The sequence below is a fragment of the Dendrobium catenatum genome, unplaced genomic scaffold (genome assembly GCF_001605985.2).
Source record: "Dendrobium catenatum unplaced genomic scaffold, ASM160598v2 fragScaff_scaffold_822, whole genome shotgun sequence".
NCBI lineage: Eukaryota > Viridiplantae > Streptophyta > Magnoliopsida > Asparagales > Orchidaceae > Dendrobium > Dendrobium catenatum.
The window spans coordinates 358,783-386,711 of record NW_021319284.1 but is presented as its reverse complement, the minus strand read 5'-3'; the positions used below and the strand labels follow the sequence as shown (position 1 = coordinate 386,711).

Here is a 27,929-nt window from a genome sequence, read left to right as displayed (position 1 = left end):
TATGAATTTATGGATGAAAGAATATGAGAATTTTAATTTGTTACCAAATAATTTTTATAAAATCTTTTAATAGTATTAAATTAAAATAATATTATGATTAGATATAATGATTGAAGGAAGGACATGAAGAAAATAAATTTCTTTAAATAATAGTCTTGCAATTATTGAAGCATCATTGTTTTTGGAGCAGAGTAGGAAATGGGCCATCTTGAAGAACCTATCAATGAGTACAAAAGTGTTATCATATCCTTGAGTTGTACATGGAAATCTTAAATCCATTTAGTCCTTTGGAAGGCCTATAAGCGACGAACAAAGCAATAGGTTAGCTGAAACTTTTATTTAGTAGATTTAGCTTATTTATAGATTAAATATTAGTCCACCAATTTTTGAACATTACACGTATGTGATGGACAAAATTTTCTAACTTTCATTAAACATATTATTTTATTCTTTTCCCAAATAACCAGTAATTATTCTAGAATATAATTTAAAAATTATAGATTCTCTATGGGAGGATCTAGAAATTTATAGTTATATTCTTTGATATATATCCATTAATTATTGAGAATGTCCCTTAGAAGGTTAAATGGTTTCTAAGTTATCGACATAGATCAGATGTACTTATCTTGTATTCATTCAAATCCTGGGATTTTAAATTAAAAAAAGAAAAATTATCAATGTATGATCTCGGGATATCGATTGGGTGTCATGAGATAATTTTTTTTAATATGAAAAGGGATAAGAGAGCAATGATGCATCGGACTTACATTTCAACATACATTTTACATTAAGCAATTGATGTTGCCATGTTATTGGGATAAGAGTGGCTTATTAATATAAGGGATTAAGTGGATCATTTACATTTTACTTCAAATATTTATAGTGCCTCCTCCTGTTTTGACATGCCACAACTTAAATATAATGGTAGACTCAGATTTTGGTATTAGAACATGAGAGTAATAGGAAATTATTTATGATTGTTTCAAGGGGAAAATTTCTATAAAACTAAATATTTGCATTACAATATATTATTCCACATAAGACATATAATCCAAAAAAAAAAAAATCCAACCTAACTTGTATGTAGTATTTAGAATATTTTATATTAGGATATATATTATCTTCCTAATTCTTATTTAAAGTTAGACATCTCATTATATTGAGGCGAGGGTCATTTATGCTTTCCATTATTGATTAGATAATGGGGTGTCATCAGAAATTTCTTTAAATCATAATCTACATGATCCTTTGTTTCTTCAAAGAATAAATTTTGGATTGCATTAACTTTGCAGGTGACCCTTCATGTGATACCTAAAATATATTATTTCTTTATTTTGTTAAACCTTCATTTAGTTAAAGCTTTTTTTATAAGGTTTGACTAGTAGGTGTTGTCTACATGAAGTCAGATTCATCCAAGGTTCACTATAAGTGGATCTAAGTGGGGATTTTTAAGCTTTTCTTTTTAGGAAATATTTTTATATCACAATAGAAATAAATATAAAAATAGAACCATAATAAAATACTATAGTAAAATATAGAAAAAATAAATAAGAGAATTTGACCCTTAATAGAACACAAGGGAGAAAAAGGATTCATGTAGCCAACCCAATGCAGTTTGATAAAGGCTTGATGTTGTTGTTATTATTGTATAGAAAAAAATTCCAATTAACTCACCAAAGATGATTGAGAGAGATCACCAAACACCTCTTTATGGCCAACTACCAAGCCAAGCCACCCCTTGGAATTCACTCTAACTTTGGTCAAAAATATGTTTAAGCACTTTATTCCATAGAAAATGATGTTTAAATATAAGTTATAATAAGATAAAATTAAATTTAAAAAGAAGAAGAAGGAAAGGGGGGGTGGCCTACACTTGTAAACACCATAACTACTCCTTCCTTAAATGCTTGGCTAGCCTTTAAACTCCTTCCTAGCTCTTTGCTTGGTTGTCCACTCACTCCATTCATGAGCCACTTAATTAAATAAATTAAGAGATTTTTACTAGTTATTTAATACACAATTTCACAATACAAACACTAAGTCTCGCACACATATAATTATAATACTACATGAAGTTTTGACACACGTAATGAGGAAAAAATATAAATGAAATTCATTAGCTTATGGATTTAAACTTGCTTATAGTGATGGGTTTAATATGATTAACTCTAATTTTACTAAATTGAACCCTAGTGGTTGGACTCTTTTTGTCAGTAGTTGCTTTTGATGCTCCTAATGCTACACCATAGAGGTTTGGTAACATCCAAGGTGGATGCAAATTAAAATATAATGAACTACTTTAAATTTTTATTGATTGATTATAGTTAACTCTAGAAGTACATTTTTCATTACTTTGAATAATGTACTGCATTATAGTATCATGTAGGCTTAAAAGTCCTTGGCAAATGTGAATGTAGAATAAAAAAAAGTATGAGTTGAGATATTATTTACATCAATCAATCGTCTATGATTTGGACCATATACTATTTCAAAAGATGAAGGTTTGATTGTTTTAGATACAATGTTATTATGTGTAAATTAATAAATAAGTAAATATAAGTCCCAATTCTTTAAATGTTTCCCTTAAAAACATCTAAGTAGGTTTCCTAGTGTTCAGTTTACTACTTTAATTTATCTATGAATTTATGGATGAAAGAATATGAGAATTTTAATTTGTTGCCAAATAATTTTTATAAAATCTTTTAATTGTATTAAATTAAAATAAGATTATGATTAGAGATAATGATTGAAGGAAGGACATGAAGAAAATAAATTTCTTTAAAGAATAGTCTTGCAATTATTGAAGCATCGTTATTTTTGGAGCAGAGTAGGAAATGGGCCATCTTGAAGAACCTATCAATGAGTACAAACGTGTTATCATATCCTCGATTTGTACATGGAAATCTTAATATAAAATCCATTTAGTCCTTTGGGAGGCCTATAAGCGACGAACAAAACAATATGTTAGCTGAAACTTTTATTTAGTGGATTTAGCTTATTTATAGATTAAATATTAGTCCACCAATTTTTGAACATTACACTTATGTGATGGACAAAATTTTCTAACTTTCATTAAACATATTATTTTATTCTTTTCCCAAATAACCATAATTATTCTAGAATATAATTTAAAAATTTTAGATTCTCTATGGGAGGATCTAGGAATTTATAGCTATATTCTTTGATATAGATATCCATTAATTATTGAGAATGTCCCTTAGAAGGTTAAATGGTTTCTAAGTTATCGACATAGATCAGATGTACTTATCTTGTATTCATTCAAATCTTGGGATTTTAAATTAAAAAAACAAAAATTATCAATGTGTATGATCTCGGGATATTGATTTGGGTGTCATGAGATAATTTTTTTTAAATATGAAAAGGGATAAGAGAGAAATGATACATCAGACTTACATTTCAACATATCTATAAGCCTAAGCTCTTAAGATGACAAATTATTTGAATTTTTATAAATAAACAAACAATTTTATCATAAACATAAAATATTAAAAAATAATAAATAAGGTTAAAAAATTGTTATGTGTGTTAAGATAATGTTTTAGTTTTTTTTTACGCCCATAGTAAGGTTTTTACTCAAGACAATGTTTATGGATAAGTTTACACAAGAATATTGACCAGACTTTATGGTAGAGCTCGCTACTTGGATTTTATGCTTACACTATTAACTTGCAAGACATATACTATATATTCAAGCTATTAATATGAAATATATCTATCATAAAAAGAATCTTGACAAAATGACTCACAAGCCTTTGGACAAAAGTCCAAAATAAGTAAAAGTTCCCTTTATTAGAAAATAGTTCTCACTAGATTTGCTCCTTCTCAGACTTTGTCTAATACCAAATAAAATGGTGGTAGTTAGCTGTCTTTTAATATTAAAAGCTACAAAAAAAAACTATAGATATTTAATTTAATGTTTAAAAACTTATTCTAGAGTTTATGGTAGAATGTTGAGTGCTTTAAAGAGTTGTACTAGTAGAAAGGCAAAAACTAGTTCAATTTGGGTTGCTTCATAAAATCATGTTAGGAAGTTGGTTAATGATAGGGAAAATAATTTAAAATGATGGTATTTGGTTAGATTATGATGCTTAACCATAATTATTATGATTCATCAGTTTATACTATGAACTTGTTCTCCATATTATAACTATGTAACTTACAATCGTTATGTACATATTTCTATAGCTTCCATATCTTAACTAATGAATTTTTAAACTTATTGAAGCAGGCACATGTTAGATCATAATTATGCAAGTTGATTTTAAAAGTTTGCGATTTTCAAATATTTTGATATTGACATTTAAATTAAAATGAAAATGATAAATTGTACTTACATTCCAAGATTCATTTTATATTAAGCAATTTATGTTGCCATGTTATTGGGATAAGAGTGGCTTACCAATAGAAGGGGCTAAGTAGATCATGTACATTTTACTTTTTTTAATATTTATAGTGCCTCCTGCTCACATGCCACAACTTAATTGTAATGGTAGACTCATATTTTGTCATTGGGAAATGAGAGTAACAAGAAATTATTTCTTAAATGTTTCAAGAGGCAAATTCATATAAAACTTATAAATATTTGCATTGCATTATATTATTCCACATAAAACATATAATCCAAAAAAAAAAAATCCACCCTTGTATGTCATATTTTGAATTTTTTATATTATGATAAAATTTATGCAAAAGATTAAAAATAATTATTCTCAACAAAATATTAGAAGACTAAAATGGAGGTTACATTCAATATGTCAATTTCCTCTCATATCTTATACTAGTTAGTCGTAACTTTTATATATGTGGTGCAGGTCTAGTTAAAATGAGAGGAATATTATACACACACACACATATCATACATCATTATGGAATGAAACAAATATATTCTTGCAATGCTCATGAAAAACATGATAATTTATTAAGTCTTCTCAAGCTATTTTAATGGTCTGAGGTAGGGCCGCTCAAAAACAAAGCTTTATTGAGGTAATGCACTTTAGTTGCTATGTTGAAGGTCCACAATATATAAAATACATAATTGGTTATTATGAGGAATGGAAGTGCATTGGAGATGATTCCTCCGCAAAAGAATAATTCCTAGTTTTCCTTGTTAGTTGAATGGGAATGCATCATGATGACATATATGGATCTAGAAATAGGAAAATAGCTAAATTTGAGGGCCAATTCATCTACTTTTGAATGCATGGAAGGTTGCCTTTCTTTAGCTCATAATGGAGGGATATAAAAACGAGTTGGAATGGTGGGTGGGTGGAGAAGAGAACAATTTATTGTGAAGGTGGGGTAGGGTATGTGTGCCCAATGCCTCCATCATTGGAATAATCTTCAACAATAGATGCTTCCTTTTGTTTTGGAATTGTAAACGAGGAATAGAAGGAATTTTTTGCGGTGAGAACATTGACTTGCCTTAGCGTCAAGCTAGGTAATTGTGCGTGGGAATTTCAAAAAAAAAAATTGGAACGTGAAGGAGATGTGCATGCAAGATTTATTCTTCTATTACTTCATAAGGATGACGAGAAAGAAACATTAAAATTGTGGGAAAATTGAAGGAGAGTTAGGTTTTGTAATTTTACTAGTCAAAGATTTTCATCCAACAATATTTAACATAAAGAAGTTGAGTCTCAAGCTCTTGAAAGAAAAAAATTATAAAAAATATAAGATAAATATTTTATTAAAAGTAAAAGATCATTATTCAATAATTACAAAATCATTATTTTATATCATAAAACAACCCTCAAACTTTTTATTTGTACTGATATGAATTTACTTTCTTATTTCAACAAAATATCTATCTATTTTGGAACTTTTATTACGTCCGGCGTAAGGACATAGAGGAACGTCCGGTCAAAGGCAATTTCCCGTCAAAGGTCTTGGGAATTACACATAAATAAATATATGTAAATTTTTATATTGTGAGAAATATTACTTCCCAAATAAGATCAAAAAATATAAATCTCAAATAAATTTTGACATTCAGTAAATGTTGCAATACACTTTTAATGTAGATAGATCATAGATGAGTGCATTTGATGTGATGATGTCCATTTCGCTTGGTAGTAAAGTGAGAGAGAGAGAGGTGATGGAGAAATGATTAAAGAAAGGAAAGTGGGTGTGGGGTTGTCGAGGGCCTAGCAGCCTACATCAAATCCCAAGAGGCCATGCGTTCACGTCCATTTTGTTGGGTGCTCTGTGGAATCCATTGCATGTTCTGAAGGGAACGTCTGACTGATCAGAGTGCTGACCACCTCATCATGTCATGCTTACATAATATATCTTATTCACTTAATAATAAATTTAATTTTTTCTTTCAGATCATTAATTTTAAATATTTTTTATAATAACTTTATAAAATAGCAAAAAAAAAAATCTAAATTTACATAAAATGCCAGATGAAGATGAATATTGTTCTATATAGTTGTGTATTAAGATGCTTGGCAATATCAGTTTACAAATCAAGTGAAAAACAACGTTGGTCACAGCAAAATTTAGCTTCAAATGGATTCTGAAATTGGGCATTAAAGGATTAATATGAACCAAACCAAAACGTTCAAATTGATTTCAGTTTACAATTCAGAACAACAAAATTTTAAATTTTGCTATTTGAATTGATTCATGTTGCAGAAATTATTTAATTTTACATGTATTAACAGTTCACGTAACTGAAATGCTACAAATTAGGAGTACATTTTGTATTTATATTTTCAGGTTCACTGGTATACCACAGCCCTCAACTTGAAAGGAAATTGCAAATAGGGGCACGAAAGTGGAACTTTTATTAGGTCCGGTGTTAAGAACGTAGAGTAACGTCCGGTCGGAGGCAAAATCCCGCCAAAAAACTCGGTATTTACTCGGTATTTCTAGGTATTATTTGATAATAACGAGGAATACCGTTCTGTGAAGACCAATACCGAGTTATACCGAGCTATACCAAGCAATACCAAGTTGTACCGAATTTTTTCTAAGAAAAACTCGGTACAACTTTTGTATAACTCGATATTGCTCAGTATAATTCGGTATTGGATCTTCACATGATGGTGTTCGCTCGGTATAACTCGGTATTGGGTCTTCACATGATGGTGTTCCTCGTTATTGTTTGGTATTGCTCGATATTTGCTCGGTATTTCTCGTTTTTTGGCGCGATTTGGCCTCCGACCGGACGTTCCTCTACGTCCGGTCGGATGACGTAATAATTCTTCCACGAAAGTGACCCAATTGTGTCAATCGAAGAACAGCTCAGTCAGAAAATTAAACAGATTAGTTTATACAGATTATTACCCGTCTTATGCGGGGTCTACAATCCATTGTTGCTTGCAAGAACTACAAGTTTTACCAGCAAGAAAACTTCATGATTTGGTCGCTCAACAATATAATTGCTTACATTGCAATTTACTCCTGCACCTGATATTACACAGAATGTGTCAAATAAAATAAAAAAGAAGAATCATTAATGATATTTTTTATCAGCTCTGCAGAATAGTAAAATTTGCAACCATACCTGAGACTTTATTTTGACGATTTTTTGAAAATTGCATTGGCCAGGTAGAGATAAGTTGCAGAAACCAGCAACTGATGCCCTTCGCCACGCTGGAAGATGTGAGGGACCATATATGGTTCGTGAGGGACAGCGAGGCGCCAGGGCCCAGCTCACCACCAACTGATCATGTTATGAAGTTGTACTACAGAAGAAGAGCTTGAGATTATATAATTCTTGATGTGTAATTAATCAATTGTTTTACTAATCATTAATTTTTTTTTTTTAACTTCAAACCCCGGCCCAACAAATTAATTGCAAATCTCATCATTCTCGCTGAACTGTGTAACTCTCACATGATTTATAGAGAGAACAGCCTGGGAAGTCCCACATTGGAGAGGCGAGTGTCTTTCAGATGTGTGAAGGAATGTACACTACCAGGCCTGTCATTCTTTTCGTGCTATACTTGCTCCCTAATGTACAAATTTCATATTTTAATGAGATGAAAGAACCCTTCGGTTTCCACAAACCTTTTTTTTTTTCCATTACTGTTTCAATAGATGCTAAGTAGCTTGATGCTTGAACCTTTTTATAGGTCACGTAACAATACACTAAGTTCATAGCAGTGGCAGCAAAACATTCCAAGACAATGGCTTAGCATGTTTAAAAAGGCTGGGCAGAATAATTAATAAGCTTGAGAAACTATACAGTAGGGATGCAAATGAATCGAATCGAGCCGAGTATATGAGTGTTCTTGTTTGAGTTCATTTACTATCAGCTTGTTCAAGTTTGGTTCATGTTTGATTCGAGCTTTATTGTTAGTGTTCATGTTTGGTTCGTTTAAATTAATTGATGTTCAAGTTTGATTCATGTTCGGTTCGTTTAGTGCTTATCGAGCTTTAAACAAACAAGCCTTAACAAGCTTTGTTCGTGAACATATTTGACGAATTTTTTTAAACTATCATACAAGCACATTCATAAACATATCTAATGAATATTCTTCAGTTAACAAATGAGCAAGTTCATGAATATATATAACTAGTGTTTCGAGCTACCAAATGAGCTCGTTCACGAATAAACAATCTATGATTCATCTAATATTGTTCATGAACAATTTATTCACAAATCAAGCTTTTACCGAGCTTAATGTATAGCTTGTTCATGAGCTTCAAATAATGTTGTTCGCGAACATAAATGAGTCAAACACACTAGTGTTCAAGCTTGTTTATTTAAGGATCGAGTATTTAAAATATTGTTCAAGTTTGTTCGTTTAGTTAATTAAACGATCACAAACGAGTTATAATCGAACCGAGCAATGAGTAGCTCATCGAACGCTTGGTTCGCTTGCAGCCCTACTATACAGTGATTTAGATTTTCAAATTGGAACCAAATGGTGATCCAGTATGCTCCATGAACATATATTAATATTTCCATTCATTGCAACCTTCCGTTCATTAGTACCAAAAAGAAAACATATCATAGAAAGGAAAATCTAAAACCTCTAAAGTCTATAAGAATACAGTGATTATGTGAAGGTTTATCCTGAAAAATTGCATATTGTATTCATTAACAAAAGCAAAGGTACATTTACAAGTGTAGAATATCGTAGCTTGCATTAGGCTTATTCATTCAAAGCAATTCAAGTCATTCCAGCAATGAATCTAAATAAGAAACTCCACAAATCCTCTACCTAAATCATACCAAAGATATGGCATCAAGAAATGAAAATATAGAAAGAGAAAAATGATTCTCGTGGAAGCAATTCTACAAGTGCATTTCAGCTGCATTAAAGATGGCTTATAATGATAAATACTGGCAAAATGTACTATACATGCAGATGACACCAGAGTTGTAAACATAGAGATCAAACAGTAGGTTTACTATAAAAAAATGTAATAGAGCTCAAACTGAATAATTGTTGCAAAAAAATGTGAAAGGTGAAGATAAGCTCGGATAGCTACAACCTGGCTAGCATAACAATAGAAGTATAGGAAGGAGATACGAAGATAGAGCTTTCTATAATATGCATACAATAATCTATCAAGAGAATCTGTGGTGAGCATAGAATTTCATTAGTTTTAAGTTGGTTTTTGGGGCCAACCCAATAATATTGGCTACGAATGATAAAGATACATATCTAACGTAATTTGCCAAGCATTTCAAATATCAGTAAAAGATTTTTAAAAACAAGAAAGGTTGCATTTAAATCTGCATATTTTAATAGTCATTAAAAAGGTAAATAATATTGAAGTCCCTCAAAGATTGGGCCACAGTTCACGTTGGTTCATGATTTAAAAAACTTCACAACTCACTTAAAAAAACTACTTTTGAGATTCACTATTATCCTCCCAATTTGATTTATGGTCTTCAAAGATGGATCATTTTTGCTAAGGGGTTAAATAATTTGTTAATTTAACTAATGCACCTTTTTACTTAAATTTGAATGAAATTAATTTTATAAACAAAATACTGTCATCCTAAAATAATTTTTCAAGGATTCGATCATTTTCAATAGAGGTACAAGTTCTCACTCCGCTAACATTATAGAAGAAAAACTAGCGTAGGAGATGTTGATACAATGAGAGAGATCCTATGATTCTTACTATCAATACTTGTAGTGCTAGGTCATTTTTCTGTAGGGTCAAGTTGCTTACTCCAGCAATGTAAAAGAATACAAAAAAAGGAAATGATAGTTGTATGCTATAGGAGAAATCTTTCATCCAACAACATTTGGTTTAGAAACATTAGTTCAGTAAAGCAGATCGCTAGAGATCATCGATTAAATAAAGGAAATTGACATAGATCATTGAAGAAAGCTGGTTTTGAGGAGTTCAGAGAAGTGTTTTTACATCAGAATAATAAAAAAAATGAAGAGAAATGTAAAAGGGTGTTAATTTTATTTTATAACAGAAAATGTAACCCAATTTGATAGAGACTAAATTCTGAGGGCTTTTAAAATATTAGACCCATCTTAAGTAAAAGAACATATGTAGATGAAGTTTTTAATCAATTTATATGCATATATAATACTTCATCAAAAGATTCTGCCATAAGCATAAAGCTTCAGTAATTTGCATTGCCTGTAGAGGACAATGAAAACTGGGAACTAAGAAAGGTGCACACAAGTTTATTTATACATTACTCAAAACTTCAAACTTTGCTTTTGTTGCATGTAATTAAATAATGTGATAGACCTTTGAAAAATTTCAAAAAATTTTAAGTTATTAAAATATGTATGATCTGTAGCATTATAAGTTGCCAAGTTTCAGGTAGTCTTTCAATAAAAATAAATATTGACACAATGTACCATAGAATACAGATGGTGAGGTTGTAAGCATGGTGATGAGGTGCATAACCAATTATTTTCACCAAGAAGGTAAGAAAATAATGTAACAGGGCTTCCAAATTCGGCTGGAAAGGTGATGCAAATAACTGATAAAGCCCCCTAAGGTTGTAGATAGCTAGAACCTGACATAAAATACAAATGAACAAAATATACATGAAAGATTTTCAGTCATTTGCATACGATATTCTACCAAAACATTCTGAGAAAAGGATTTAACTTATTAAATCAGAATTACGCTTCTTTGGAAAAATAAAAAAAATATCATTAAAGAATGTGCAGACAGAAGTTTGCCCTCCCTCCTCCCTCCCTCTCTCACAATACAGATGATAAAGTTGCAAGCTTGGTGATGAGGTGCTTAACCAATTGTTTTCATAAAAAAGGTAAGAAAATAATGCAACAGGGCTCCCAAATTCGATTGGAAAGGTGATGCAAATAACTGATAAATGCCCCCCCAAGGATGTAGATAGCTAGAACCTGACATAAAATACAAGTAAATGAACTAAATATCTATAAATAGCAAGAAACTGGCATAAAAATACAAGTAAATGAACAAAATATCTATGAATAAATTTTCAACTTTATCAATCTGAAATACGTTTCTTGGGAAAACTATAAAATATCATCAAGGAGGTTGCCTTACTTAGACTCAAGCTCAGCCTATATCTCTAGCGCAAGACATAGTTGAATGATACCAACAAATGAGCATGTCGTAGTCATCACTCTAACCATAAGGTTCTGGCATGATCTCATGCACAAGTTCGAGCATTGACACGTCTCGCATTTAAAATTATCTCAAAATTGGTGCCTCCATTCTGAAATGCAAACAAGTTAGTAATTGAAAGTTGTGTTTATTCTCCGAAGTCCTGATTTGGAATATATGTAAAAATGCGAAAATCAAATGGGATAACTGAAAAAGCCTATCACAGTAATTTTGAATGTCATACGAATGATAAGAGGACATGTAATCATTCCCGTAACTATATTATTTGTAATTTTAATGATATTTAATATAAAAAGCATAAGATTCATCAACATGATGTTTTAAATAGTGGGGATCATGAGTATTAATAAATTTTTATAAAATTATAAAGAGATAAGGATCATAACGATCCTCTGACTTTTTATAAAGGACTAAAATGGTTCCTAATTATTTAAAAGTTTCATTTTAGTCCCTATAATTTTTAAATTGGGACCAAAATGATCGATTGGAAAGACTAATTTGGTCATCTAAAGAGTCAAAAGATCAAATTGGTATTTTTATTATTTTTGACAACATTCAACTTTTTTATAATCAAAAGACCCATTAATAACCTATTAATGATCCATAAAAAATTTTCATGCATACATGAAAATCTGTATGGGAGCATCGTGACACTGTGCTTGCAATCACAACGATGTTGGCCTCTCTATGTAGATGATTCTGCTTCTGCATGTGCAACAGTGTTGGACTGGGCATTGTGGCGCTACAGTCTAGAGCGCTGTGGCGTTGGGTATGTGCTTTTTATTTTATTTTTTTTTAAATAACCTAATCCATTACCCTAAGTCATACCTACCCCATCCCCCATTTTGTTCTTTAGCCGAGAAGGAGAAAGAGAGAAGAGAGAGAAGTGCAAGAGGATAGGAGAGAGAGGAGAGAAGTGCAAGAAGAGAGGAGAGAAAGGAGAGACAAAGTAGCCCAAGAGCCATTTCCTTATGTCCTTCACTTGCAGTTACTTTGATCATAGTAAGTACCCTAAATCTTATTGATGTTTCTGATGATTTCGATTTTTATTTTTCCCTCCCTCCTAAATCTGGTCAAAATGCATTCTCTCTCGATTTAATGAACTTTCGCTGCATAACTTTCAGTATATGGTAGATGTGATCATGGTTTAAAATTGCGCAAAATGAGGCTCGCCTTGAGGCCCGCCTTTGCGCAATTCCAGTAAAAAACGCCTCGATGCTTACGCCTCAAGTTTTTTTTATGAGGCTTGCGCCTCAACTTTGTTGAGGCCCGCCTCGCCTCATTGGACTGAGGCTTACGCCTCACGCTATATATATTAAAACTTACGTAAATCTTGAAGTAAATGCCCGACATTGGACTCTATAGGAGAGGATGAAGGGGAGAGAGCAGTTCATCATAATGATGATTCAAATGAAGAATCCCTTAGTGATGACAGTGCCGATGACTTATGAGTTCTTATGTGATATATCATTGCTAATTATTTTTGGAAATTGGAACTATATGTTAATGAAAAGAATACTAGGATTTGGGAAAGATAGAATTTTGAGTTGAACTATATTTCATGTTATCTTATTATTGAGATATTTTGATTTCATTTAATATCTTATGTTTTTTTATGTTTTATATTATTCACTCATTAGTATATAAAAAATTTATCATTTTATGTTTACGCAATCTTTTGATTTTGAGGCTTACGCCTCAAAACGCCTTGAGGCTTACGCCTCGCCTCATGAATGAAAAACGCCTCAATACCCGAATACGCAATTTTAAACATTGGAGCAAAATACCCAAGAAGGATTGGGCGATGAACTTTCCTTAAAGTTATAAATTTATAGTGTAATCCCATTACATGATACAAGATACAAGATAGAAAATTATAACTAGACAAGATATGTCTACGGGAACAATATAGCCAGCCACTTGACACACTAACATGTTGCATGGCATGATAAGATATGATATGATACAAAAGAATATTATACGATTAACCGGATGTCCTAACTTACATTAATATGAATATACATAATGACTAAAGATAATATGAACATGCATAAGATATATGAGATATGAGCTATATAATACATGAATATGATGCATGATGATACCGATACTGATACAAATGTTATACACTTGAAACATGAGATTGATACATATTGTATAAATAGCAAATAATATGATAGAATATATAAATGATAATTATAATATCGACAAGCATTGCATTACATTACATGATTTCTATGATAGCCTTAATGTAGCATTATTCTAGATATCTTAGGATAAAACTAAATCAATAACTACTGATCACTTTCATAATTATGATTCATACTGATTGACACTAATCATATTAATCACTATTGCTTATGTTGATGTGTTCTTATATATATGAATCCATGATAATCATGTTCTACTATTGATTTGAATGATTACATGCAAATTATTCTACTTTCCGTGCATTGGGTGCAGAGGTTGGTTCAAGTGACCAACTCAACATTTGCTCATTACGTGATTTTTCATGATTTCATAAAGAGGTAAAGACCCGGTGAAGTTAGGTTGATTAGATTCTTTTGATAGCTATTATTTTATATTTTTTTGTTTATTTTGTAGTCATAAAAGTGTATTAATATGGAATGAATTGAAAATTATATTTGACTATTGTGAATGATTTTTGAAAGATCAAACATACATACTTCAAGAATATGAAAATGAAAGATTTCTTCTACTTCATATATTATTTTTTTATGAATGATAATTAGTGTCTCTAGCAGATTATTAGAAGATTTAAAATAGGCAAATCTTCCAAATTAGATTATAGAGTGTAACAAAATTTTTGAATAGCATAGTAATGGTTAGTGGAGGAATGCATCGGGCTTGCTATGTGATAGAAAAGTACACCTCCAATTTAAGGAAAATTCTATAAGATGGTGGTAGGACCTACAATGTTTTATGGCATGAAATATTGATCATTAAAAAAGAAGCATAAAAAGTTTAGTATTGCAGATATGAGGATGCTCAGGTAGATGAGTACTTTACTCTTAGAGATAGAATGTGAAACGAGTACATACATGAAAAGGTTGGAGTAGCTCCAATGGAAGAAAAGATTAGAGAGAGTCGCCTTAGATGGTTTGGTCACATAAAATGTCGGCCTTCCGATGACCCGGTTAGGAGAGTAGATGTATTAAATATGACCTATGTTAAGAAAGGTAGAGGTAGACCTAAAAAGACTTAGTTAGAAAGTATTAGAAATGATATTTGTTTATTAGATTTGAATGAGAATTTAACTCTTAACAGACACCATGGAGAAAAAGCATCCATGTTGCCAACCCCACAGTGGGGATAAAGGCTTGATGTTGTTGTAGAGTAATGGTTAGTGGAAGGATAGAATTGTAATTAAAGCCTGAGGAATTGATTATAAAAGGGGTAAAAAATGAGTAGTTTTAAGAAACAATTTCTATGAATTCATGATATGCATATGTGTGATAATATTGCAACCTCTTAGGAGAAAGACCTACACAAGTGCCCAATGAATCCACATGATCAGGATGTGTTGAATGAGCAGAGTGCAGCGGTCGCTCAAATAAATTCTGATAGCATGATATAATTTATTAGTTTGATAGCTCAATTGATGAGTGATGCCCATAATAAGCAAGTTGAGAATAAAGAAAATGAGGACACTCTTATATCACGTGGGAAGAGTTCGTCAATACATTCAGAGATTAGTTCGTGCCTCTGCAGCACAACAGTAGATACAGGAGGCTTTCATAAGATTTGAGCAAGAGAATAAAATGTTTATGTAGTACGAAGTGGAGTTCGCAACATTGGTCAGGTATGCTTCTAAATTAATCAGTATACCAGAAGTAGTGTGCTAAAGATTTCTGGCCTTAGAGATGAGTTAAAACACCATCTAGTGCTTCTAAGAATTAGGAAATTTTTATAGTTGGTAAAAAAGAAAGATTGGTGGAAAATGACTTCACAATTCCTCAGTTCAAACAAGACATGACTCGGAAGAGAGCAAGTAAAAACAAGAGCAAGGGAAGTGCTAGTAAGAAGAAGAGCAGGTCTAATCATTTCAGGACAAGATCTATGGTATCTGTCAATAGCAACCCAAAATGCATTCATTATGGAAGGACACGTCCAGGTCAATGTTAATTGTTGACAGGTCAATATTTCAAATGTGGAACACATGGATATAAGCTCAGAAAGGATTGGGAGGAAGACTAGTGTCTCAAGCAGAGCAGTAGAGACAAGCCTACAAACATAGGATTGCAGGATCCAAGATGTCTATTGAAAGTTCTGTGAATAGTGGTGTGAAAGAAGTATAAGTAAAAATCAACCTACAATAGTGACAACTATTTATCCAAGAGTATATTGTCTGCAGTTACAAGGGCAGCAGCAAAAAATCAGATGTATATGAAAGATCCACTAGCATAGTTCAACGTTCTGAATGATTTGAGAAATTTTATTGATTTTAAATATGTATTGCATTACATCTTTTATGATTGAATGATTGATACGCATGCAAGTATGAATGAAAAATGATTTGATAGATCGATTGATGCGAACAATAATTAGTGGTTATGTTTTGTTTGCGAGTATTCGTAGTGAGAAAATGTCAAAGACGACATTTTTTAAAGCAGGTAAATTATAAAGACCCATTTTCTTGTATAATCAAAGACTCATTAATAACCAACTAATAATTCATAAGAAAATTTACTGCATGTATAAAAATTTGTGTGAGAGCATCATGGCGTTGTGCTTGCAAGCACAACAACAATGGACTTTATGTGTAGAAGATTCTAGTTGTGCACGCATAGTGGTGCCGGAGTTGGGCATTGCAGTGCTGACATCTCGAGTTCAAGATGTCCAGGGGAAGCACAGTGGCGTTGGATCTAAGTTTTTATTTTTTTTTAATATTCTAATCCACTATCCAAAGTCATACACCCCCATTTCATATTTAGTTCTTTGGCAGGGAAGTAGAAGGAGAGAAGAGAGGAGAGATGGGGGAGAGAACATAGAGAAAGCTGCCCAAGAGTCCTTTTCGTGCATCCTCCCAATTATGAAAGTTGCTCTGATTGTGGAAGGTACCCTGAATCTCATTTCTATTTTCAATTATTTTGAGTTTTATTTTTTGTATCCCTCATAAATCTGATTAAAATAAATCATCTCTCGATTTAACGAGCTTTCACCATATAACTTTTAGTATATGAGAGATGTTATTATTCTACACATTTCAGTGCAGTCATCTTCTATTTTCATCGGGAAGAATTACATGTACAATATTTTAACTAATCCTGCAAGAATAAAGAAATACATGTAAATATGTTAAGATTAATGCATTCATCTCATCAAGCTTGACATGACATGAATATGATATAGTTCTCCAAAAAATAGCATGCATATTGTATCAAGTACACAAGTAGGACATGTATGCTGATAACATGATGTTAAAATGATCAACATGTTAAATTGAATACAAAACACATATGGTATGCTATACATTTTCCTGCAAGATATAACATCAATGTATGATGTAAGAAAAGTTGTCTCGTTGTAGACTATATAGGTTGGTTGGAGCATGATACTCTGCACAAGAGGAGAGCCGATGAAGTTTTCTTTAAATTATGAGTTTGTGGTGAAATCTCAATATAAGATACAAGATAAGTAGTTAAAAGTGGACAATATATGTCTACAGGCAAAAGTGACAACACTTAATAAGATAGACACCTGACACATTAACACGTGACATAACATGACAAGATATAGAAAAATGTAACACCATATGATTAGTGGATATCATGACTTGCATATATATATATATATATGCATACATGACATAATGACTAGAGATGATATGAACAACAACAACAATAACATCAAGCCTTTATCCCACTACGTGGGGTCGGCTACATCAAGCCTTTTTCTCCATGGGGTCGGCTAGAGATGATATGAACATGAAAAGTTATATGAGACATGAGCTAGATGATATATGAACATGGAGCATAATGATACTGATACATATGCAGATATGTAATACACCTGATACATGAGATTGATATATGCTACAAATAACAAATAATATGATTGGATATAAAAATGAGATTTATGATATCGACATACGTTATACTACCTTACATGCTATCTATGATAGTCTTCATGTAGCACCGTGCGTAATATGTTAGGATAAAACTGAGTCAATAACTACTAAGCACTTTCATGATTAGGATTCATACTAATTGATGCTATGTTGACCATTATTGTTCATGTTGATGTGTTCCTCTACAAATAAATCCATAATAAACATGCTCTACAATTAATTTGAATAATTACATTTCTACTGTTATGCTTTTTGTGCATTGAGTGCGGTGGTAGGTTCTAATGACCAACTAGATTTTTGCTCATTATATGATTTTTCATGATTTCAGGAAAGAGCAAACACCCTATGGAACGAGATTTGATTAGATTCAAGTGATAAGTATTCTTTTGCATTTTCTATTTATTTTGTAATCATGAAAGTGTATTAAGATAGAATGATTTGAAAATGTATTCATGACTATTATAAATGCTTTTTAAAAGATGAAATGAAATATACATATTTTGAGAATATGATAATGAAAGATTGATTCTATTATGTATATTATTTTTTAATGGATGATAATTAGTGGCTCTAGTAGATGATTGGAAGATTTAAAATACATAATTCTTTTAAATTAGATTATGAGGGATGAAAATTTTAGTCCTTAAGAAAAGGTTAGGGGACAAATTTGATACTTTTATCAAATTATAAAGAATCAATTAATCCTATAACCCATTTGGTCCCCGATTATCTAAAAGTTTAATTTTAATCGTTTGAATTTTTAAATAGGGGCCTAAATGATCCATTGGAAAGATTAAATTAGTCCCTCTTTAAAGAATCAAGGGACAATTTTGTACTTTTATATAGTAGGAGACAATTTTGATTCTTTAGAAAAAGTTAGGAGACTAATTGGGTAATTTTCAAATTATAAATATCAATTAATCCTAACCATGAAACTATGGAGATGAAACTTGTACCTCAACAATTTTCATGCAACGAGACAGAACAAAGTAACAAAACAACCAAATCACCTCAAAATGTGTATCGACCCTTCAATCAAATCCAACAAATATAATGTTCAACACATCTTAAAAATCATCAAACAGCCAGGTTCAAATCTCTGACTAGTATCAAAAACCTAAAGGCTTTATCTGTTACATCATTCTGAGAGGATAAAACAATCTAAAACTAGACAAAATCATGAAATGTGTCTCCGCCCAATTCTTTGATCAACAAGAATATCAAAATATCCCTAAGCTAAATGCTATTTCTATCCAACGTAAACTCCCATCCACCATTCATCTTGCCAAATATTCTAAATTACCCTACAACATATATATAAATACTCCCACCTTTTTGTAAGGAAAAAGTTAACTTAAAATTTGGAGAATATTTCAATTTTTTCTTCAATTTCTAATGAAAGAATAACTTGGGCCATTCTTCCCTAGGCTTTCAATCCCATATATTAACTTAACCATAGAAATATATTCCAAGAGAAACAGTCCTCAATGCATACTCACATTTTATTAGCCTTTGTATGTGAGCAGAAAGCAAGTAATTGTTGTGAACAGCATACCCTAATATCTCTAATAAAATCTGAAATCATTTTCAGTAAGTAACAATGTGGCGATGCTCATGGGAATCTTTCCCGCTCCTACAAATTGATTGCAAATTTGTGATTGTTATAAACTGGGGAATTCAACATTGCACGTTTAATGTTGCAATCATCTCAAAGACCAATGCAGCATATGTAATGCAGAGGGAATCTCACTCTCCTCCACCTAAGCTAAGAAATTATCCGATAAATCAATTATTGCAAAGCCATACAACTACACTTTCTTCTCTGCTCATGCAAAGGAGTAGAGCATAAGAAGACAATTATATCTCTTCTATAGATCGCATGCAGCAGATGGAGGTGCAAATGGAGAACTTATGCCTGCTTCAAGAATCTCATCAAGCACGATTACCACAAGTCAACTCTCTAACTCTCAGCAACCATCACCTACTCAACCCAAGGCATGTTGAGAAGAATCATGTTGAGAATACCTAAACGGTAGCCTCTTAACATTATTCACCACCTCCTCCACTGCAACCACAAGGCAACCACTTATGGGGCACCGCAAGTTCAACACTCCCACCTCCAACTAACCAAACCATCTTCAATGTTACTAACATTAGGGAAGGGAAGAATAATCCTTTATTTAAAAACAAATTATTTCTGCATAACATTATGCAAGAAAATTAGGGAAGCTCATACGTGAAAAGTTCCACCAATGGGTAAGCCACAAATCCCCAGTACACCTTTGTGTGGCTTCATCATTCTCAGCTTTCAAATTAGGAAACTCAATCTCTCGAGGGTCAAGATGCCCACAATGTACACTTATGAAGTTCCTACATATCCTTATGAGCATATAAACTATCACAAAACACAATCATCTATAAAATCTTCTCAATTATACTCAAGGGCAAAGCCTGAACATGGCTTTACTCCCTTTTGAATATCCCAATTAATATATTTATTGAATTGACTACAACAACAACAAACATCAAGCTTTTATCCCACTATGTGGGGTCGGCTACATGAATCCTTTTTCTCCATTGTGTCTTATTAAAAGTCAAATTTTCGTTTAAATCTAATAAAGAAAGGTCATTACTAATATTTTCTAACCAAGTCTTTTTAGGTCTGCCTCCACCTTTCTTAATATAAGTCAAATCTAATACCTCTACTCTCCTCACCGGGTCATCGGAAGGCCGTCGTTTTATGTGACCAAACCATCTAAGGCGGTTCTCTCTAATCTTATCTTCTACTGGGGCTACTCCAACCTTTTCACGTATATGCTCATTTTGTATCCTATCTCTAAGGGTAAAGCCACTCATCCACCAGAGCAACCTCATCTCTGCCACACTTAACTTAGAATTATACTTCTCTTTTAATGGTCAACATTCGGCACCATAAAGCATTGCAGGCCTCACTACCATCTTATAGAATTCGTTAGATAAAAACAGAAATCTTTATTTTCATTTAGGGTGCTAAGGTCACTAAAGTCAATCTTATTTTCACAATCTTCATTAAAAAGTTTAGAAAAATATCACATCCACCTTTGTTGATTTTTGATCTTCATCCTTAATACACTTCACTTGAACTAAATCCTTACTACTCTTATCTCTTTGTTTGGCTAACTTATACATATATCTTTATCTCTCCTTAGTATCGAATCTAGTATATAAATCACTAAAATCTTAAGGTCTTTGCATTGCATATTGCTTTCTTAGATTCAATATGAGCCTCTTTATATTTTTTCCAATTATCAGAATTTTTAAAAATAAATCAATTTTTTTAACAAATCTTCTCATTATTAATCTTTTTCTTGCACATTTGGATTCCACCACCAACTATTATTATTATTAGGAGCTTTTACCTTTGATACTCCAAGCACATCTTTTGCAATATTCTTAATATCACTAGTCACTTTTTCCCGCATAACAATAGCATCCTCATGCACTAATCTTTGAATTTATCAGTTAATTATTAAAAGAAAAATTGCTTAAGATTCTTCACACCCATCCAACATCTATCAAAATAAAGTATCTAAAAGACTACTACTTCATCACAATGTTCAAGGAATAAGCATCTTGCAAATCATCCTCCACTAAGGAACGCTCAACAACAGCAAACATAGAATAAGTTTCATACTAAGCTAGAGTACACACCATTAAAAAAGCCCTATTCTAATGTCATACAAGTCATTATAAATGATTACGTCAAATGGTCAAAACCCTTAAGCCGAGCATCGGCAATACTAACCAATATTTCAACTTCCATGGCTTAGGTTGGACACATCATAAGTATCAACCAACTTAAGAAATAATTAAAAAGCTCTTCACCAGGGCTGCTCAGTCTATTCTTTAAAAATTAAAACACCTATTCGTAGTTTGAAATGCCTAAAAGGCAAAACCCACAAGCATAATAGGGCAAGACATAGATTGTGGGCACGATAGAAACTATTATTGGAGGTTCCATCCCCTCAAAGTTGTCCTCATTACTCTTGAAGACCTAAAAAGGAATGTTTAAAACCCTACCATTTTTTTTACCACTGAAGTCTCACATGCTACAACCTCACCTCAAGATCACCACATGTCTACTCGAACAAGGGGATCTTAATATAAAGAGGATCTTAATCAATAATAGAAGTTATGTCAACATCCTTTTCTACTCAACTATACTTAATATTGGTCTTTCTTAAAAAATTGCAACCATAAATTAATATCCTATACAATTTTGATAATCATTTTGTATGGGTCAAAATCACCACCACTCATTTGATTATTAATGGTGAATTTCTCCAGCAAATAACTTGCTAAGTGCAATTCACAGTGGTCAAATCTAAATCATCATACAATGTTACTATTAAAATACCTCTATAATCAATCTCACGATAAAATTTACCACTTCAACAAAAAAGTGTAGTTAAGGAACCAACAAAATTCCCTCACATTTTCTCCAGCAAGCACAACCATGAACATTAATAACTCTTGCTATTAATAACTTTTACCTCCATAATGATGATTCTCCGCAAAGAAGCATTATTGTAGAACACCTCTCAATCCATACCTCTTTTGAGAACCTTCAATAAATTATTCTAGTTGAATCACTTCCGATTTCTAAGAAGTAACAGACCTACATGGACCTTTAACCCCATAAGCTTAACCTGGTATTAAACGTTTTGTATTAAACGTTTTGTTGATCATAAAGATAATATGATATGAGCTCATAATGTTTAAATAAATTTTGTAAAAGTACAAACTAACATTTTAGATGCAAGCTAAACGAGTAAATCATGTAATAAGGAGACTCGGAAGCATATAACAACTCAAAGAAAGCCTGAAGTTCTCAAAATTCGTGCTAACCAATGAGATTTCAAGATCAATGCTTCAAGATACTAAGAATACTTTTTTTTAATTTATTAAATCTTGTATTCTCGTATTTTTCAAGTATTGATATTGTCAAGATAACCAACACGCATGGGACAGTTGAGCATCAATAAAATATAAATAAAATATTAAAAATTAATCATAACCGATCATGTTGTATGATCATCAAATGCACTATACAATTACCATAAACTTAAAATCCTCAAAATTTTGACCGTATTGTATGATCTCGAATAGTACTATATAATATTGGGTCATGCCATACAATCTTGGGGTATGTTGTATGATCTCAGGTCATGTTGTACAAATATGGGCCGCACTATACGATCTCAGGTCATATTGTACAAACATGGGGGCACCGTACGATCTAAGATCATATTGCATGATCAAGCTCGATTTCAAATTATAGCTAAGTTTTTTTTAATTAGAAAATTAGCTAATTAATAAAATTTTACCTTAATATTAAACCATATAATATACAGCACATTGTAATATCAATTTTACTTTGATATAATTTCAATGAAATATATTTGCATCAATTAAGATAATTCAAAATTTGAAGCAATCGTACTATATGATGTGAATCATACTATATAATTAGCATGATCAATATTATTATCTCAATCAAATTGATAGAGATAATCATAATTATTTAAAATTTAAACTAATCGTATCGTATACTATGTATCTTCCTATACAATCAATTACCTAAAATAAATCCAATTAAGACATAATTCATAACTACCTAAAATAAATCCAATTAAAATATAACTCATAAAGAAGCCAATATGATTTAAACTGAATTGATCGTATTGTATGATCAACAAAAACAGATTTATGTCTTGACTCAAGCAGCTATATAATTTGGTCTGATGTATAACTTACTTAATATAAAAGCTTATATTGAACCCTAAACAAAATTATTAAAGGAAAATTATTTGAAACTCATAGTCCCCACTGATAACCCTAGAGAGAGTTTTTATAGAGAGAAAGTATGAGATCATATAAAAGGTCTGAGCGAAGGTCTAGTTTTGGAAACTCATACCCACTATAATAATTTTTACAGCATTTTTATCTATTTCAATGTTCTATGATGATATGAAAAAATATTATAAACTATGTCAGCATGGGATGTAACACTTGAAAAAGAATGTTAAAAGGTTTGAAATTTTTTATATTTTGCAAAAATCATATGTTGTAAAAAGAGTTTTGAGTAGATCTAAAAAATATTTTCTTGATATAAAAACTCTTATCTTAGTAATTTTCAACAAAAGAAATTTATTATCAATTTAAACAACAACAACAACATCAAGTCTTTGTCCCACTATGTGGGATCAGCTACATGAATCCTTTTTTCTCCATGAGTCCTTTTAAAAGTTAAATTCTCAATTAAATCTAATAAAGAAAGGAAACCAATTCACCGACTTGGATCTCCTATCTCATTTAAGATGCACTTTATGGATCCCCCAAGATGTGTATGTGATTGATTCAACTCCCTAAATCTAAATCCAACCTTCAAATCAATTGCGCGAAGAAGCACTACTTTGCTCAAGATCATGTCCAAGCTACCGAGCAAGAAGTCGAGAAGCTCTTATAGGTATAATTTATCAGGGAATTCCATCACCCCACATCATCATAATAAAGAAAGCTATTGAAAAATAGAGAATGTGTAAAGACAATAATAATCTTAACAAGCCTTGTCCAAAAGACATGTTGGCTAAATTTGTCCATCGATCCTAACATCTACAAGACCTAAAAAAAAATTTTGCTGCTACCCCATCTCTACCAAATACAACTAACTCCCCCAAGTGTCATTTTGGGGTATCCAAAAAAATCCTAGGTTTTATGGTCGCTTATCAAGGACTAGAATCCAACTTGAATAAAATCGAGGAAATCTAAGACATTTCTCTTCACAACATCAAAGAAACATAACACCGAATTGGGCAAGCAGCAAATTCTATCCTGCTACATGCGGGAGGACTTGTCAAGCTAGATTTCAACGGATTGACTGATGTTAGTTTGCTTTCAAACAATTCGTTTTAAATGGCTTCTCCTCCCTTATTGTCCAAGCCCACAACCAATGAAACCTTGTATATACAATAGGGTACCTCCCCTCAAGCTCTAAGCTTTATCTTTTAGTTAACGAAGAGAATTAATTCCAACAATATATGTGGTACATCAACAAGATTCTCATTAATAACGAAGAATGATATCTTATGGTACACAACATGGCCTAATTAGCTGGCTTAATTAGCTCCAAAAAAATTTGTTAGATTCAAGTCAACTCAAAAAAAAAAATGATTTAGAAGATTTGATTATTTTTTTAATGAAAAGCTCATATAGAATTTTAAATTTTTATAATTTTTTCAATTTCTCATACTCATTTCAGATAATCGTGTTCAATTTGCATCAAGTTGACACTAACCCAACACAACTTAAATGAGTTTGTATTATGTCTTGTCGGTCTTGTGTTTGGTCCAGTCAAGTTCAAATTGATTGTATTTGTGCTTGGTTATTTTCGATTAGGAACCAACCAAATCCAACCCTTAAACCAAAATTGACACCCTTACCATTCATATGGACCCTAAGCTTGTGAAATCATAAAGTTAAAGACAAGGCTGTTGATCGAAATAAAAAAAAAAAAAAACTAATTTATTATATGGACTTAATGAAGCACTTGATGTCAAGTTCAACATCTTTCAAATAATTAAATCCCGAGAGAGCTAAAGCTACTCCAACCTTCAAAATTGCTGCTTTGCCCACTAGCAACTATACAGAAGGAAACTAATCAAACACATCCACTACACTAGCATCCAAGGCCCCAAAGAAATAAGAACACTTAATGCTAGTCAAGAACCATTGTGGATAATCTAATTATTTCCTTTAAAATCGCACTATACCTGATGATCCAATCATCATTGTTGTACTCTGCAGAAGGTCAGCAAACTTTACATTAATTGATGCTGAAATGTTTGGGAAGGCCTTCTCCATACTCTAAATATAGTGCTTGTCTCCATCCAAGGAAACCTACGACCTTCAGGAAGTCTTATCCAAGAGGTGCAGCAAGTATCTGTGTAAGATTTTTAAATTCAATCAACTAGAAATGCAAAAATTATTAGATCCATTTAAATATGACTCATGTCCCACTATTAAAACTCTTCTCCATCCAAAGCCTCTAGCCATTTGCTCAATAAGTAATCAACCTCATTGGTCGTTTCCCTATCATATCTAACTAACACAAAATTTAAAAAAAAAACACATGATCCACCACTTCACCAGGAGGATCAAGGTTGAGCTGCCCTGTAAGATATTGTCTCTCAGTCTAGCCTTTAGATTAACATTTTGATAGATAACAATACAAAGTTTGTAAGGGTTGTCCTTATTACATTTTGACAAGAATAATGCATTAAATTGTTACACACAGTAGCAACGCACCATCAAATAAACAAACAAACTAAAGTCACCAATCATGTTATCTTAAGAGGGCTCAAAAAAATGCTTTGAAGTGGGTATAGAGCAATGGATCAAGGAGCTAAATCAGGTACTTTTGCTCTATTGCACAAAAACATGTCGAACTAATGAAATAACTTTCAACTTATGCTTCAACACTGAAGCCATTATCCCAATTGACACCAGGATACTCAGCTGAAGGTTCAAGGACTTCAATGCTTCCAACAATAATAGTAATATGACAAAATATAGATTCGTACAAAAGATTCAAAATGTTGTCATGCCCAAAATGGCTTATCAAAGACAACATGTCTACTTGAACAAGGTTTTAATATTCACCTAACTTGTCAAAGACTTGATCCTTCACAACTTGGACGTAGTAGGAGAAAGTTCACTCAATAACAAGCTCTCTTGTTTATGAGAAGCTTCAATGTTAGTATTATCACCATCATCAGATTTGAACAATATATATTAAACAAAATTCAATAGGCATGATTCTTCCTCAAACGTGGAAAACAAAAAACCTCCATGCGTATTATTCAGTAAATGCAACCCCTTATCCTATAAACTTGTAAAGAAGTTTATTTATCAACGATGAACCATCTTTTATTAAAACTAATTTCCATAGTTTTCTGCTACCCCCGCTAGACTTTTACCGCTAGGAAGGGTCATATGCCAACCTTGAAAGGGTCTAATCAATCAACTCATGCGAATTGGCAATGTGACTTTATTTTACAATCCCTTGTTGAACTTTTACTCATGGCTAATGTCATACAACAACCTGGCCAACTTAAGATAGTTTCATCTCCACATTAGCTCATATGTTGTTGTGTTGGGCCCCGCCACAAAAATTCTCGCTCTGGCAGGATTAAGGTAAAAGCCTCAAAAAAGGGTAAGATCAATTTCATACCTTTGGGATGATCTCCAAGCCAGAAAAAACTAAAAAAAAAATCTGGCAAATCCTCATAAGCTTACATCAGTTTCCAAATTATAGTAGGTGAACTTCAACTAATAACATACAATAAGGTCCTAAATCCTACAAGACTTTCTGCCCTAATAACATCATATCCTAGCATAATTCATTTAGTGACCTCTAAAAGCAAGACAAAGCCAATGAATTAGAAAACTCATTACCAATACAATATTGTAATCTGATGCGGACCGCCGCTAATAACATACAATAAGGTCCTAAATCCTACAAGACTTTCTGCCCTAATAACATCATATCCTAGCATAATTCATTTAGTGACCTCTAAAAGCAAGACAAAGCCAATGAATTACAAAACTCATTACCAATACAATATTGTAATCTGATGCGGACCGCCGCCGACCGGCAGAGGAGGAGGCGTGTGGGCCGCCGCCGGCCGGCAGAGGAAGTGCCGGCGACCCCGGAGCACGCAGCATCGGCCGGGAAGGAGACCGCGCGGCTCGATCCGCCGAAGGCGACGCGGGCGCGGGACTTGATGCGGAGCGGAGCGGGGGGGTCGGCTTGAGCGGAACCGGTCCATTTCTGGACCGGTTTGGCGATTTCTAGGGTTATGCAAGATTTGAGTTTTCTCTTAGCCTCCTTAGTTTCTTTCTCTTGTTTTTCTAGGGTTTGTGGTGGGAGACCTTGTCCTTCTCGAAGTGGACAAATTGTATCTTGTTTTCCATTGGATTTTGAATGCAAAGGTTTTGGTTCTTCATCTCATCCCTCTTGTGTTGATTTTTTCCTTGATTTGGAGGAGAAATCTTTTCTTTGAAGGAGCATTAGGGCAAACCCAAACTTGGGAACCCTAGGGCGTATCAAGTTGGTATCAGAGCTCTCGATCCTAGACGGCATGACATCAAAGAAGGTAGAAGTTTTGGAGGGAGAGATGAGCCAATTGAAGGAGGAAGTGGGAGAGAAGCTTTCGTCATTGGA

At 32.5% G+C, this 27,929-nt stretch overlaps 1 protein-coding gene across 5 annotated transcripts in view; it reads right to left on the bottom strand.

Moving 5' to 3' along the window:
- Nucleotides 1-7,254: 7,254 nt before the first annotated feature.
- Nucleotides 7,255-27,929, bottom strand: part of LOC110100111 (protein bicaudal C homolog 1-A) — a 31,414-nt gene continuing 10,739 nt past the window's right edge. For 2 of the 5 annotated variants that reach the window (XR_003701432.1, XM_020827515.2), the window contains one exon: nt 7,796-10,975. The gene's annotated coding sequence lies outside the window, so the exon portion shown is untranslated. The other 3 variants (XR_003701431.1, XR_003701433.1, XM_020827514.2) reach the window with 3 other exon arrangements.